Raw genomic sequence first — 14067 nt, 5'->3', positions numbered from 1 at the left:
TCAGCTAGTTGTGAATTTTTTTGTTTGAAGGGCTTTATAGTCCAATTATTTTTTGTGAAGCTTGAGACACCAAACTTTCCTTCTGGCTTTCTAATATTAGTTAGCCACTTTCGAGCAGTTTTTCAGCCAAACCAATGGGATTTAGTAGTCAAGAAAGATATCATTCTCTTCATCTCGTTGAGACGTATGATTTTCATTTTTGAATCATTTGATTTAGTTGAGTATTCAAGAAGTTATAAACGTTTAAAATTTACCCAATTTCATGCGAGTTTTCCAGTTTTCCCACGGACCAGTCAACTTTCAGGATATATTTTATCCATCTCCGGCAACCATTGACTTCATACCTATCTTATTATACATTTTCCTATCTTCATTTTGATATATTATGGGTCGAATTTGGTTAAGAAACGATTGAGTTACAAAGCTTTGAAAATTGCCCAAAATTTTTTTAACGGAATGACCAAAATCATGGATGGTGGACAATCTCAGAAACCATTTCTATTGATGATGCAAATCTCAGGTACCATTTTGTATAATAACCCTTTTCTTAATCATGGTTTCGTTTAATTTGTATTGGTTTTTTTTTTTCTTAATTTTAAATTTACTTCTAAATCCAAAAGTTAATAATTTCTTTTGATTTTTGTTTTGGTTCTCCCAATCTGTGACGATCCATCCCTACTTTTCACTGTAATTTCTTCTCCGTTGGTGTGAGTTGACGATTTTACCCTTTTTGGACGAAGTGGAATCTGACATGGAAGGGGGTTTCGGCTTTCAGTTTCATTTTCCTGGTTTCGTACTAAATTAGTACTCGTTGCTACGAACGCATGAGCACGTGTTAGACTCGAATCGGATCTGTAATAAAAAAGTTACGCTCCGTTAAAGTATGTTAACCACATGTATTTTTGTATACGCACGTACGAATTTACAATGCCTGAAAAACTATAAGAAACCAGATTTTGTACATTAAAATTTTACAAAATCTGAAAGTTAAAACCTTTCCACAAAAAGGGTGTCAGTGTTCCCAAACACTCAATTTTTTATGTTGAAATTGAGGATAGAGTCGTTGGTAAGACTACTCCGAATTTCATCAGGCTATGAAAGAACTCTTGGTTTCCAAAAGTTAATCGGAGAGAACAACAACTTGAAGTAGGACTAACGGTTTTAATCATCAACCGAATGAGTTGTTGAAGTCTAGGTACGACTCTAGGGTCTGACATTTCGCCTAGTGGATAGGTTTGAGGTTCCCTAGATAAGGTATTTGGTTGGATAGGCGACAAGGGCCCTCCATAAAAGTTACGTGTCGTCTTCTCTTAAGGACGCAGTTGTAGTTTGAAAAGACACAAGGAAGAACTAGTGTAGTACATAAAATGTATCGAGGTGTACCTTACCTCACTAATTGGCGTTGGCTCCGTAAGGAATTAGAGAAATGATGCCAAAGGTACACATCCTCAGATTGTACGATACTGCTTCTTTTCCTTACGCCACGCACTATAAGGTCTTCGTAAGTCTCTCAAAACTCGTTCTGCTCCTACAGCATAAAATTGCTCAAGCTTCGGCCCCACTGTTTGCCTGTGAAAGTGATCGAAAAAGCGAGCCATTTGGTCACTTTCAGCTCATTTTTCCAGCCAACCTTGACCACAACTGGACTCCTAATAGGTATAGACTGGTTCTCTATATTCCTAACTTCAAAATGGTTTTTGAATCACTGAGTTTGGTTAACTATCGAGTTAGAAATCAACTCTGAAAGTTGGGAGGAAATTCCCAAATTCTATCAGTTTTAGATTTTTTTTTTTTTTTAGGGTGTTTTAGTCCAAATTTTTTTGATGAAGCCCTTGAGACACCAAAGTAGTTTTCTGACTTTCTAATAGAGATGTGCTATCTATACACCTCATTTTACTTCTCACACACCCTTTATTAATTTCTGTTATTTAATCTTCTTCAATTCATCGGATCTGAAAGGCCAAAAATTAGAAAAGTGTGTGAGAAATAAAAAAAAGGTGTGACCCCTTCCAATATTAGAGATTAGAGATACTAAAAGCAAATGAATAACAGTTTCGCGACGCGTGCAAGTTCTGGAGACTTCTTTGTTATTTGGACTAATCAGATAAATGGTCCCCGTGGTCATAAGGTATTCGGATGATAATCCCTGTGGTAAAAAAATTTGGATTTAAACCCATGTGATCACAGTCTGTTAGGATTTAAACCCCTGTGGTCTAAGTCTGTTAGGATTTATGCCTTTCTGTCATTCCTCTATTAGGTTTAGGTTGGCCAAATCGAATAAATGGTCCCCATGGTCATAAGGAATTCGGAAGATAGCCCCTGTGGTAGAAAAAATTCGGATTTAAACTCCTATGGTCTAAGTCTATTAGGATTTATGCCTGAAATTAGAGGTTCTATCATTCCTTCGTTAAGCATACAGGTGGAGCAGAGTTTCTCTGAGTATCTATTAATAAAAAATATCTTATAATAAAAAGAGGGGGGGAGAAGATTTTAGTTTATGGTAAAAAAATTCATTCATCTCACAAGAAGAAATAGACGAAAACAGAGGATCTGTTGAATTTCAAATAATTAGTTTCACCAATAGGATACGAAGATTTACTTCACATTTACAATTACACAAAAAAAAACAATTTATCTCATAGAGGTTTATGTAAAATTCTAGGAAAACGCCAACGATTTCTGTCTTATTTGTCAAAGAAAAATATAATATGTTATAAAGAATTAATTAATCGGTTGGATATTCGGGAGTCAAAAACTCGTTAATTTTATAAAAGCATTTTGAATTATTTGATTTATTAGATCTTGAATTTTAATGAATTATGTGATTTATTAGTTCCACCTCGTTCTGTCGCGTCTCCTCAGAGAAATTCTGCTCCACCTGTAAGCTTAGCGGATAAATAACAGAATCTCTAGGGCATAAATCCTAACAAACTTAGACCACAGGGGTTTAAATCCGATTTTTTTTTACCACATGGACTATCTTCCGAATAGCTTATGACCATGGGGACTATTTATCTGATTTTGCCAACCTAAACCTAATGGAGGAATGACAGAAGGGCATAAATTCTAAAACTTAGATCAAATGAGTTTAAATCTTAACAAACTGTGACCACAGCTTTAAATCTGAAATTTTTTACCACAGCACTGTTATCCGAATACCTTATGACCGCACATTTGTCCGATTAGGCCTTGTTATTTTTCCCCCACCGTTTCGTTGCTTCCTCCCCCACCGCATAATTCTTCTCTGCTGCCAATCCATGAACCACAACACGAATCCGACCGCCTCTTCTTTCTCCTCCATTTTCACGGTTCCACCCCAACATCTTCGGTAAGGTCTGAAACGTTTTTATGGATGTGAATTTCTGAATGCATGTCTAAACTTTGATTGGAATTTGGTTGTTTCCTCAATTTCCATCAACCTTTCTCACAACTTCGTCTAAAATATTCTGCATATAAGATCCGTATTCGTGTAGGTCATTTCAAACGGATTTCAAGCTGGGTTGCAGAGATTTGATTCAAATTTGTTGATTTGGGGTAAGAAATTAAGAACCCCTAATATTTTCGTAAGGTTTTAAATGCCACAGGCATCGCAATGATCCATTCAAAATCACAATTTATATGATTTTATTTTCTGGGGTTTGAGTTTTTATATGCTGATTATTTTTTGCAGAGGTATTAATTTTCCTTTGACTGGAAATTTAAGGGTTTCTTAAGTGTACTGTTATCACATTCTATTCTTCTAATTTTCTGATTTTGGGACTTTGTAGGGAGTGCTGATAAACTGATTTTCTGGGATTTTTGGTCTTTGAAATGGGTATGTGGTGTTCTTAACTTCTTACTGTTTCGGTTCTCTTGTATTCCGTTATTTGGTTTCTGTTGTATGCCTCTTTGTAAAATAGTTGTAGTTTTCTGAGAAGGTTGGGATCTTAGTTATATTTTCTGTCTATTCTCAATTGAGTTTAAGACTCACAAAACAAAGGAAAACAGATAAGAGAATGATGAAAATTTTGTATCCGAGTTGAGGCATTGGTTGCTGCACTGAATCATCATATTGTACTTCATATTTTGGAAATAGATTTTTAATTTTTTTTTCTGCTGTTATTGGTATGAATTTTGTGTAATAGGAGGCTGGTTTAGCGTGGAAAAGATTGTATGGGTTCAAGTTAATTGCTTTTGTGTGTTGGATCACTGTACTATTGTTTCTTGCTATTTCCATTCTTATTTTTGTGTTATTTGAGGCTAAGCTATACATATTTCTTAATAACACTAGCAATTACGTTCCATAATCTTAATGACTTGCAAAGGTGTAGTGCAATTACTCTATGAACTTTAGTATTGTATAATAATTCAATTGGTTGAATGTATTTTTGAACTAATTTTAGTATCAGCTTCTTTTGGATCCTCTGTTTCCCTTTTAGATTGTGAAAGTAAAGAGGAGACTGCAACTTACGTGAATATTGATAATCAATACATTTTGAAAAATAGTCTTTTTCGGTTTCTTATAACTTGACATGGAAGCGGTACTCATATCTAGATTTTTTTACCATAATGTTTAGCTTCATAGTTGTGCATCTTTCAGTTGATATCTCTTTTGCTGACCTCTTGCAGAAATATTACCTTAATTACCTTTATGAATCCTACATTTATTTCATATGCAACGGTTCTAATGGTGAGTTTGGGAAATGGGTTGTCTGAACCCAAAGCTACAGAGTTCAAAGTGAGGAGATTTGAGTAGTTGGAGAAGAGTGTTTCCCCAATGGCACACACTTTCTCTCACAAACTCCATTATCTTAATAGCTTGGCAATTTGTGCCAAGGTCTATATATCAGTATTAGGTTTCTGGCATGTGTGTCAAGCACGCTTATTCGTGTGAAAGTTTTTATGAAATATTGTGAATTTCTGGACATGGTATATTCTTTTGATTTTGGAATTACTGCTTCTGATTAAGCCTTTGTGTGGAGCAGGTTGGAAAGGCTCGAGATGTTGGTGTCAATAGAAATGTGCTTTCCCCAAAGTTTCAGATGCTTTGAAGGTTTTACTCTTACTCTCCTGATTTTGCTCAACTATTCTGCTGTGTGATTTGATTTTTGGACGACTTTTCTGGTTTGTTCTTAACTTTATGTTTGTTGTTTGCATTTGATTTGGTTCAATGGAGTTAATATGTAATTATTAGAGTTTTATTGGTAATTTTACTTAATTTGGCAATAATGCAGAGTTTTTTATGGTTTGTTGATCATGTTGTATTTGGGCCCTTGGGTAAGCTCAGAAACCTTTGTAGATGCCGCATGCATCTAGTTTTTTCTTCAAACAAATGAAGATTTATTAATTTTCTCTTCCACCCTTGGAAAATCAACATGCACAGACATTTATTGGGAACGGGAAGACCATGGGGGTAGCTACCTGCAATTTTGAGTCTCAATCAAAATTACAGACAAATAAATGAAGAAACAAGAGAAATAGAGACAAGGAAGATTGTTATCAACAGCTGCGTGGCACAATTGTTCCTGATACCTTGAAAAGAATGAAAAACAAAACTCAAGAGTGTTTGGATATAAAGAAATTAGGAAGTCAGAGAGATGTTAACATAATGAAAATAATTCCACTGCTTCCCTTCTCTAACTTGATGACCATCCTTTTAGAACAATGTTTGATGAGTTTCTTATTTCGAATGTGTTTGCCTTACCATTGGAAATTGCTGGAGCTCTTTTGTTATTTCTCTTGCTCACAAGCATATTGATATGCAAATGTATCTAAGAATTTGTGTACTGATAGGATATATGCATTACACATGTTTTGTTTGTTAGTGTTTTAAAGCATTATTAGATAGCATGTTGCATATTCTTTTAATACTTGATTATTGTAAATTTGTGAATCTTATACCATAGCAAATCTTATGAATTATGTTTTTCCAGTGTATCCAAGATTTGGCAGAGGGTGTGCTTCAGTGTATCATTTTGATAGCGTTTGGTGATCTTCAGGTATGAAATCCTAACGTGAGTTCGAATGTTAACGTTTTCAATTTAAATTTGTGTACTAAACTAAAGTCATTGTACTACAACAGTGATCAATGTAGAAGAAAAAGGTTGGCTTCTTCCAATGACCAAAATTTGTTGTCAAATTGATAATTAGCTTTCAAATATCGATTTGTACAATTCAATCAAAATGTTAGGTAGATGCGAATATAAATCTTGATTTGTTTTGCGTTAATTATATTCGGATGAATGGATTAATTAGAATATACAATCTCAATTGCTTTGCTCGATAATCTTTTACATTTTTTACAGTATTTAGAAACTGTATCTTTAATTTACAGTATTGATGCGTAAAATAAGTTAACACACAAATTAACCATCTTTTTGACAATTGTAGTATAGATGTAAGTAGGGTATCGTTCTAAGCCGGGGATTAGGAGGGATTGCTAATCTATTCTAAATTAATTTAAAAATATTAAACAAGACTCTATAAACTCAAAACTAACTTAAAACACTCAAAACAGCAAATAACAATAAAAAAGATTCAATTCTAGACCTAACAAGTGATTTGGACGAAAATATAACTTTAAAAGACTCAAAAGATTTAAAGGAAACAAGTTTTGACTCTAAAAGCAAGACTTAAAAGCAAGGGGTTTTGTTTTGACGAAAATTGAACTTTAAAACTTTAAACTTTGAAAATAAACTTAAAACAAAACAGATTGTGATGAAATAGAATGATGAGAAACTAGTTAGAGGGTTCCTTATCCACACATGAACATATGCATATAATTTGATTCCTAGTTATGACTTCAACAAACGATGAATGACAATGTTCCAAGTTAATTAGGTCCGCTTAAATTAACTCTTAGATTTCCCTAGATTCATTGGATTGAATGGAATACGCATTACAACCAAATTATTCCTCATCAAAGTCCCTAACTATGGAATACGCATGATAGAGACATTCAACAAAGATCATTAAGTTCAACGGAAATCATAAACATTGACTAGGCATTCATAACTATGGAATACGCATGTTAATCCAGCCTAGGGTTTACTTAAACACAATCGTGACTAGCGATCTTTACTACTCATGAATATAAGTTCATAACGATTAGGTGAAATTCCCTTATATCCTAGCATCAAGTTTAGGCATGCAAATTAAGTGTCGACCCTCAACCCACATACATAAACAAGTTCTTAATCAAAACAGAAAAGTAAACCACATCTAAAGTTCATGAATTCATAACTGGAGTAAAACAAATCATAACCAACATATGTCCATGACTTCAAATTTGCCTCTAACTAAAAAGAAATTAGTTCCACATGTTTAACATAATTGAACAGCAAGTTAAATTAAACATGAACATAGAATTAAAAGAAGAAAGAATTCCAAACACTCTAATAGTTGCAGATTGCATAAGCACGGCACTACTCCTCTCCTTCAATGGTGGCGGCACAAGGTGGTTATGGTGGTTGAATGGTTGGTTATATGGAGGAATGGATGGGGAAGGTTTAGATATGTAAGGAGAGGCAAGGGAAGGCTTGAAGAATGGTTAATTTCTGGATGATTTGAATGAGGTTGCTGCCATGGTATTTATAGGAAAATGATGGACTTGTTTAACACAAAATTCTGGTGGAATTGAGTAGGTGAGCATGGCAAAGAGTGGGAATTGTTGGTGGGTTAGGTATTGAGTCATCCATTCACATGTCATGGTGATTTAAGCATTGCATCATCACTCAAATTTCTGGTGAAAGTGAATCAATGCCCACGACATTGAAGAATTTCTTGCTTTTGAGTGAAGTTTTGGTCAATCCTTCTAGAAATTTATCCCTTCTTGCAACTTGTATTTGTTTCACCAGATTTTTAGCATGTTCATAGCCTTTTTTGTCTTCAAATTCGTCCATCCTCATGCCTCCATGCTTGCACAATCCAATCTTGGCCCAAAAATGCTCTAGAATGTTCCAAATTGCTTCTTTTTGCATACTTTGACACTAAAACCTGAAATTGCACGAAAATAACTTTAAGCACTATAATTATCATAGTTTAGCTAATTAAAAGCAAGAAAACAAGCTAACTAAGTCGTATAAATATGCTCCTATCAAGTATGAATACATTCCTTTACCGATCATCTCATCACTCATCATGTGAGTGGATAATGTGTGAGATAAAGAGAGTTCATATATCTCCATAACAGGGCAATGGTCCTCCACCCATTATGTAGTCCCATTATACAACTTAGTTTAATGGGAAAATAGCAATTAATTAGTTTCTAATCAAATTGGATTAGTTCTGGAAGGATGAAAGAAATGTAGAGTTCAATGTGACAGCATTTCAGTGCTTGAGTGATTCAGTGTTTAAATTTAATCTTTCAAGCAGTATCTAAATTGATGAGTGCTTGAGCCTTTTTATATTTGAGTTTGATCTTTTAAATTGTACCTAAATTGCAGTCTAGTAGTGACATTTCTATTAAGTATAAGAAAAAATAGGATTTTTTTCTTGACACTAATGGGGGTGTAGTCAAACTCGGATTTGAGAGTATTTTAAATGACTTTAAAATTCTAGTGTAGTCAATTAAAAGATTTTAAAGGATTTTAGAATCTATTCAAATCTAGGTGTAGTCAATTAAAAGATTTTAAAGGATTTTAAAATCCATCCAAATCTAAGTATATTAAAAAAATTAAGATTTTGGAGGATTTCAATAAGTTGGGGATTTTGTGGAATTTAAGAGATATATAACCAAGACTAAAAAGAATCCAACCTCATCCACTAGGATTTCAAATCCTTTTCCGTCTGGACACTCCTCAAATATTGTTTACCAGCTAGAATATTCGAATTTGAAGCTATTGTCATCAGAAAGTACTGGAAGATCATAACTAATTGAATCAAAGGTCAGCAGACCCGGTGGAGCTAACTACTGAATGGCGTGGAGTCCGTGGACGCATTTCCAAAGACGAGAAAGCATCATTGATTTCAAGAATTGATAGAGAAGGGCTGTTTGACGGGGTCTGCACTTTCCTGCAGCTGAAGTGCGCTCTCTAGTTCCACCTCCACTTCCCCCATTGTGTCCCTCTCTAGTTCTGCCTCCACTTCCCCCATTGTGTCCCGTTCAGCTTCGCTAGGGCGAACACATCTCCGGATTATTTCCATAAATTTCTTTAAACAGTCCGGAGCTATTTGTCTCGTCAGAAATGGATCAATCATATCAAGAGAAGTTTCCCCCGTTTTCATGTCTGTGGTACTTGCGTACATCTATGGCAAAAGGGCAATTGGTGGTGATGGTTGTTGGTGGTGTAGTGCTCAAAAGCTCACCAAAGTTAAGTTGATCTATTAATTGACAAAGAGATGAAGTTGTGGTTGTGTGAAAGGGGACCCGAAAAGGGAGGGGATAAAGTGGCTATCGAGTACAGTAGGGCAAGAAGAAAGATTTTTCCTTTCTTTTTTTTCAATAAAAAAATTATATAAAAATCCACTACAATCTACAAATTAAATCCATTCAAATTTTTTAAAATCCATATGAATTTTACAGGAGTCTTAAATCCTATCAAATCTATCACTTTTAAAATCCTTGAAAATCTTAGTTTGACTACACCCCTCTAAATATATATGCATTCTTATCATTTTTTTTCCATGGCTCTTCCTTTTTATTCTTCCCTACTATATTAATTGAGTGTCTTAAGATTGTCTTAGTTTTTTCACTGCAAGTTTGTAAACATTTACATATTACCAACATAGATTTTGATATATAGACACACTTTCTTTCTAACAATATGTATATTTTGTTTGCAGATTTACAAGACAATGAGCATCGTACCAATATGTGAATTAAAGCCTCTTAGAAATGATATGAAAATCAAAGTTAGAATATGTCAGATGTGGACACCAAATATATTTGGATGTCAAAACCAGTTCAATGGCTCACAATGTGTACTATTTGATGAACTGGTTAGAAAACCATTTTGTTTAAATGTAATATAGTTAAAACTATAATTTCAAAAACAAAGACAAAGCTATAATTAACTCTTTATAATTTTTATAATGCAAAATGATGCTTGAAGCCTCGGTCTTAGAAGCAGACCATGAGATAGTAGCTCCAAAGATAAAAGTTGGTTGTATATATGAGATCACACAGTTGCACAGTCATTCCAATAAACAAACGTTCAAGGTCGTACCACACACTGCACAAGTGTACTTCAATGGGAAAACAACTTTCAAACAAATACCAGAAAAACCTCCACACATTCTTGCGCGTCGCTTTTATTTAGTGGATTATAGTGAATTGTTATCCCGTGTAGATAAAGTTGAAATTCTCACAGGTAATTAAACACATTTGTTTGTACCATACTTAGGTCTTCCGTATTTAGACCTCGTATAAATACTCAGGGAACTCAAATGTAATTATGTAATAAATAAAGGGGCAAATATGTAATAAGTGAAGAACCCTTATTCTATAAAATGACTCCTCACTCTCCTTATTAGGAGAGGTCAAGTTTAGGCCATGGGAAGAGAGAAAATAGGCTAGAGAGCACATTGCCTCTAGCCTCCTTGTATATTCACCATTCAGAGTGAAACAATATCAACATCAGTGTGGACGTAGCCCAAACATTGCGGTGAACCACGATACATTTTGTATTCTTTACTTTCTTGCAGATTTACGGTCGGATTTACGTTGTTCCAAGACCTCTCCGGTTTTGTGCATCAACATTTGGCGTCGTCTGTGAAAAACAACACGAAAAACTATGTCGGTTCTCTTTCATGTTTTTTTTCATCTCACCACCGTGAGACCTCATCACTGTCCACTGTGAAACTGCAAAAACCCCAATCCTTACCTATCGTCTCGAGCAAAATCGTACCTGCTCATTTCTCCCATCTCAATTTGGAATATTCTGTCTCCCTACCTATTTCCAAGTTCCAGCTCCATTGCTCTGCCAAAATCTCCAAGTCAAAGAAGGGGAACCTCGATCGAGAGCCCTGGTGACAAGAGAGATAACCAGAGAAGGCAGTTGAGCTCTTAATCAGCCAACCATGGAGCAAGACCTCTGTCAATTTGTGAAACGGGATATGTTACCATGTTCCATCGAAGAATATGGATGCTCAATGTAGAGATCTGATTCCTGCTGCCTCTCCACATCAGGTGGTAGGTCTTTATTTGGATAATTATTTAGGGCCATCATTGAGGGCCGTGACATCATCGCCTAGGCCCAGTCCGGTACCGGCAAGACCTCCATGATTGCCCTCATCGTCTGCCAGCTCGTCGACACCTCTTCCCGGGAGGTTCAGGCTTTGATATTGTCTCCGAAGAGGGGATTGGCAACATAAAATATCAGAGCTATGATAGAGGCATCAGCGAGACGCGGCGGAGGAATGGGTGACGAGGAGCTGGAGTTCGTAACTTCCGACGGGATTGAGCCCATCATGACCTTCGATCAAATGGGTTTAAGGGACGATCTCCTCCGACATCCTGTTACAGACCAGAGGTATCAGTTCTTTTGCTACATTTGACTCCACAGAGGTCGAGCAACTCGAGCGAGTCAACTCATTCCCCGACGTCAAACTGGCATCGACGAGCTGGAGCGTGAACCTGCCCTTGGTACTCACCTTCGAGAACAACAGAATCGTAGTACCTAAAAGTTCGACCACCCAAAGATCCAAGCTTTCAGCTAGTTTTCCTGCTCTAAGAGTGTCTGCTACTTCCCAGTCTGCCCCTGCTTCAGCTGAGGCGTCAAAGGTCATGGTTCTGCCGTCGGAGATGAAGGCATTGGTTTATAAGGAATACATGGGTGTTGATGTTTTGAAGTTCGACACCAAGGTTGTTGTTCCTGAGTTGTTGGAGGACCAGGTTCTGGTTAAGGTTGTCGCTGAGGCTCTCAACCCGGTTGACTTCAAGAGGAGGCAGGGCAAGTTCAAGAACACTGATTCTCCTCTTCCGCCCTAGACTATGATGAACAAGAAGAAGACCAAGTACGTGGTGATGGAAGACAATGACAATGACATGGCAAAGGAAGAACTACTGTCGGTGGAGAAGTTGTTCGAGAACCAACCCCTGCAGTTTTGAAAAGTTGCAGGAAATGGAGCGGGAAACAAAAGCAAAAGCAGAAAGCAAAAAAAAAAAAAAAAGGAAAAAGATAAAAAGAAGGAAAAAGCACACATAATTGCAGTGGTGATGGCATGATTGCAGAGAAGGGGATTATGGGCGTGACCCATTGAACAGGCCCTGCCCCCCGTAACTGCCAGTTGCACATGCTATCCTACTATCCAACCATCTGCCATACCCACATCTGCAATACCACCGAAAAACCATCTGCCATACCCACCTCTGCAATACCACCGAAAAAAGACTTATGAAGATAAGTATTTTTTATCTTTAGTATATTATTCATATATATAATGGTGACATCTGTATAACCCCACCAAAGGGTAACCATAAACAAAGAAAGAAGGCAGCATGCAAAAAAAAAAAAAAAAAACGGCAAGCCCATAATAATGGGCTGGAATGTTATGTGGAGGGCGAAGGCCCATATGCCCAAAAGAGCCAGGTCCTATGGCTTCAAACTCCAACCTCCATCCCTCTACTTAAGGTTCACCCTCTATTATCACCAACTAGGTGATCAAAAGTACGTTCAGTACTCTAAAATTATTCGGCAGCCTGCCGCTATTATCACCAACCAGGTGATCAAAAGTACGTTCAGTACTCCAAAATTATACATGAGCATCACTTATGTCAATCATACATAAACATTCATGAGCATCACTCATATCAACATTCATGAGCATCACTCATGTCAACATTCATGAGCATCACTCATGTCAACATCCATAAGCATCACTCATGTCAACAGCCATGAGCATCATTCATGAGCATCACTCATGTCAACATCCATGAGCATCACTCATGTCAACATCCATGAGCATCACTCATGTCAATTAACATAAACATTCATGAGCATCACTCATGACAATCAGCTTCGAAAGCTTCATTTACAGAGCTCCAGCTTCAAAAGCTTCATTTACAAAAGCTCCAGCTTCAAAGCTTCACTTTCAAAGCTTCACCTACAAAGCTTCAGTGCAGGGTATACAAAGACCACCTCCGAACAACCGCCATTTCGACCCATACATGGATTCAATTTGAAGTCTCCAGCTAACATACTCTATTGACTGAAGACTTGGGGGACTACACTATGTACCATATATTGGGCTTCCGCAACTGGGCCTCATGAAAAATACTTGGGGGACTTAGCCCATTATTTATGTACTGAGGAGGGAACCTTTATTCTATAAAAGGGACTCCCTCACTTTCATTAGAGAGCACCCATTATTCATGTATTGAGGAGCGAACCCTTATTTTATAAAAGGGACCCCCTCACCATCATTAGAGAGCATCGCCGCCTGCTGAACAACTGCCTCACCACGAGCATCAACTCTAGCCCATTATTTATGTACTGAGGAGTGAACCCTTATTCTATAAAAGGGACTCCCTCACCTTCATTAGAGAGAGACTCTTAGCCCATTACTTATGTATTGAGGAGCGAGCCCTTATTCTATAAAAGGGACTCCCTCATCATCATTAGAGAGCATCGCCGCTAGCTGAGCAACCGCCTCGCCGCGAGCATTACTCCTAACCCATCACTTATGTATCGAGGAGCGAGCCCTTATTCTATAAAAGGGACTCCCTCACCTTCAACGCCACAAACCGAGCCAACCAAGGTAACATAAGCCACAAGCCGAGCAGCCTCTCAACATGTGCTATTTCTAGTTGAGCATCATTTCACATTGAGCACCGCTTCATATCGAGCATTCAGTTCTAGATGACATCTAGTTACTTCGGCCCACACATGGACTGAATTTCAAGTCTCCAGCCAAAAAACTCTCTTGACTGAAGACTTGGGGGACTATTGTTTGTACCATACTTAGAGCCTCTGTATTTAGACCTCGTATAAATACTTAGGGGACTCAAATGTAATTATGTAATAAATGAAGGGGCAAATATGTAATAAGTGAGGAGCCCTTATTCTATAAAAGGACTCCTCACTCTCCTCAGTAGGAGAGGTCAAGTTTAGGCCATGGGAAGAGAGAAAATAGGCTAGAGAGCACACT

At 37.0% G+C, this 14067-nt stretch overlaps 1 long non-coding RNA gene across 1 annotated transcript; it reads left to right on the top strand.

Annotated features, from left to right (window-relative positions):
- Positions 1-3149: 3149 nt before the first annotated feature.
- Positions 3150-10030, top strand: LOC103443674 (uncharacterized). Its single transcript, XR_003767966.2, has 6 exons — positions 3150-3328; positions 3458-3534; positions 3768-3814; positions 4965-5032; positions 5913-5978; positions 9763-10030. It is a non-coding gene; the product is annotated as an uncharacterized lncRNA (long non-coding RNA).
- Positions 10031-14067: the final 4037 nt, after the last annotated feature.

The sequence above is a fragment of the Malus domestica genome, chromosome 13, assembly GCF_042453785.1.
Source record: "Malus domestica chromosome 13, GDT2T_hap1".
NCBI lineage: Eukaryota > Viridiplantae > Streptophyta > Magnoliopsida > Rosales > Rosaceae > Malus > Malus domestica.
Note: the sequence above shows the minus strand (reverse complement) of the source record. Positions and strands in the feature narration are given on the sequence as shown.